The sequence below is a fragment of the Myotis nattereri genome, assembly GCF_964212035.1.
Source record: "Myotis nattereri genome assembly, chromosome: 11".
NCBI classification, from domain to species: Eukaryota; Metazoa; Chordata; class Mammalia; order Chiroptera; family Vespertilionidae; genus Myotis; species Myotis nattereri.
In genome coordinates, this window is record NC_138086.1 from 31914261 (window position 1) to 31917511 (window position 3251).

Consider the following 3251-nt stretch of genomic DNA (forward strand, 5'->3'; position numbering starts at 1 on the left):
GGGAGAAGTAGTTATTTCAACACTGGTGCTGTAAAAACCATATCCGTATTGAAAATAATGAAACTCAATTCTTATCCCACTCCATAAACCAGGAGTGGGCAACATCTGCCTGCTTGTTCTTATATGGCACAGAAGCTCACCAATGATGTTTACGTATGTGTTTGAAAAAATACAAATAAAAAATATTTGCGACATAGGAAATTATATGAAATTCAGATTTCAGTATCCATACACCAGGTTTATTGGAGCACAGCCATGCTCACTGTGAGCGCAGTGTCTCTGGCTCTTTGACACTGCAGGGGCAGAGCTGGGGAGCTGCGACAGAAAACCGAAGTCTTTACCATCTGACCCTTTACAGCAAAAGTTTGCTAATCTTGCCATAAACAAAAATGAATAAATATGAGATGGGTCAACATTATTAATGATCTATAAAGGTTCTAAAAGAAAACAGAGCAAATTCTCTTCATGACCTTGCAGTAGGCAAAGATGTCTTTGAGAGGACAAGAAATATCTTTAAAAGCATATTTTTGTTTATTAAAAGTTTTAAAATCCTGATCAATAATATATATTAAGAAAATATACATGTATCTATGAAAAATCATGTATTCAAAATAAAATAATTCCTACCAATCAATAATTTTATAAGATATGCAATTCAATTGTTTTTAAAATAAGCAATTGAGTTCAACAGGGTGGTAAAAAAAAAAAATTAAAAAGAGAAAGATCTATAAGTAGGCAGCTCCCTCTTCAAAGAGGGTTAATTTCCATCTGCTTAGATTTTTTTGGCTGGAAGAACCCCACTGTAAGTCCATCCCAGGAATTACCTTTGGTTAAAGATAATGTTTCACCGTAGCTGGTTTGGCTCAGGGGATAGAGCAGCCGTGGGCAAACTACGGCCCGCGGGCCGGATCCAGCCTGTTTGAAATGAATAAAACTAAAAAAAAAAAAGACCGTACCCTTTTATGTAATGATGTTTACTTTGAATTTATATTAGTTCACACAAACACTCCATCCATGCTTTTGTTCTGGCCCTCCGGTCCAGTTTAAGAACCCATTGTGGCCCTCGAGTCAAAAAGTTTGCCCACCCCTGGGATAGAGCATCGACCTGCAGACTGAAGAGTCCCAGGTTCAATCCGATCAAGGGCACACACCCGGTTTGAGGCCTCCAATAGGGGGCATGCAGGAGGCAGCCAGTCAATGATTCTCTCTCATCATTGATGTTTCTATCTCTCCCTCTCCCTTCCTCTTTCAGAAATCAATAAAAATATTTTTTAAAAGAGAGAGAGAGAGAGAGAGAGAGAGAGAGAGAGAGAGAGAGAAGAGAGAACGTTTTCCCCAACTTTCCTCTACTGCTTCCAAGGGCAGCTGCATGCATGGTGTCCTCTTCCCCAGAAACTCATTGATGAGATTTGGAATTTGTGTTTCCTTCTTAGAAAAATGCACTATGCTTTTCTCAGTGCCACCTGCAAAGGGTGAGCTGAGACAGGTAAACATCACATCAGCAGGAGCTTGCACTGTCCTGGCTGGTCCTGACTCCTAATTCAGACAGAACCCACCCAGCCTGGGCAGTGTCAACACTGTTGTTGCACAAATGGCCACTTGGGGGCACTATGGATCCACAGAGTGAGCTGTTGATGGAGCCCTATGGGACAGGGAGGGTTAAGGGACATCCTCTTGGTTTGGTCCCTACAACAGGGAGATTATCTGATGAATCAGAGGTTTGCTGATCATATCTTCTCATGTGAACTGCTATGCAGGTGTGTTGCACATCAGGGAGCCATGTGAATGGCCTTGCCTGGAGTTAAGCTCTCTCTTGAAGCCTATGTTTGGAGAGTGTGATGGAGCTTCTTTCAGTGGGGCAGCCTGGATAATTAAAGTCAGGTGTAGAGCAAAGAACACCTGCTTTAAGGAAAACAGAGAAGCAATCGTCACCTGTCACAAACCGTGCTTCATCCAGCTCAGCACAGCCAGTAGCACCTGCTCATAGGAAGATGGACAGAAAGGGGAATGCCTGGACCAGCTGAGCCTGTCCAGGAAGTGCAGGTTGCCTGTAAAAGTCTACAAGGACAGTGACATCAGAACAGTGACATCACAGGCAAGCCCTCCAAACAGAGCAAAGGAAAGTGCAAAAGCCTCTGATCTCTCACCCCAAACACCAGAGCCCAGAGCGGGGAGATGGCCAGTCTTTTCCTATCCAAGTCTTCCAGTGGCCCCTGGCTCCTCTACTACATGGCCCTCTATCTTCTGAGGGCAGGTAAGTCCTGAGTTCAGGTGGACACCCCTTGAATCCAAAGTTCTTTACTGTTGCTGGCCTGTCCATCTGCTTCTTGTGCTGGTCTACAGCCTCTGTCTCCTTCCTCCGCAGGTTCAGTGGCTGCTGGAGTCACTCAGTCCCCAAGACATATAATCAAAGTCCGTGAGGGGAAGGCTGTTCTGAAGTGCCACCCCATCTCCGGACACAGCTATGTGACCTGGTACCAGCAGACTCTGGGACATGGCCCCCAGTTCCTCATTAGTTTTTATGAAAAGGAGGAGGGACAGAAAGGAAACATCCCAGATCGGTTCTCAGCAAAACAGTTCAGGAACTACAGCTCTGAGCTGGCCATGAGCGCCTTGCAGCTGGGAGACTCAGCCGTGTATCTCTGTGCCAGCAGCTTAGACACAGCCCTGCAGGGTCAATGGCTTTCTGTACTCAAACCTCCCTGCCCCAGCTGAGGATGTCACAGGAGAGGGAGGGGGCCTTACTGAGTTCCAGAGCTAAGTTATTTTCTAAAACTCTCCCTGCCCTGCTGAGCTCAGCCAGAGCTTTCCTGAGTGTCCTCCCAGCTCTGCCAGGACCCTGCAATTCCTAGCACATGGCAGGAACTCCTGCTTTGATAGAGTGGGGTTCAAGTTGTGTGTGCTAATGCACAGTCGACATTGTGTGTTCACTTTACAGAGGAGGAAGTGCTCAGTATACCATTTTATAGACAGGAAGCTGTAGCTCCTGGATATCCCAAATATATCTTAAATGACAACACTACATCTCCAGGCCTCAGAAGTCAACATTCCCCCAGAATTCTATGGTGCTGCCTGTGCCTGGTTCATAGAATATAACTGAGCCCTGTCTCGCCCCTCAAGAGCATCAGAGCTGGGATGGAGAGGTCACACCTCATGTGTGGTTGCACAGCTGATTGCCTGGCAATTTATAAGACACTAGAGGCCCACTGCATGAAATTCATGCATGGGTAGGGTCCCTAGGCCTGGCCAGC

General features: G+C 45.8%; 1 gene segment (V, D, J or C); it reads left to right on the forward strand.

Moving 5' to 3' along the window:
* The first annotated feature begins 2175 nt into the window (after window positions 1-2175).
* Window positions 2176-2715, forward strand: LOC308527353 (T cell receptor beta variable 5-5-like). The segment is given in 2 exons: window positions 2176-2254; window positions 2366-2715.
* Window positions 2716-3251: the final 536 nt, after the last annotated feature.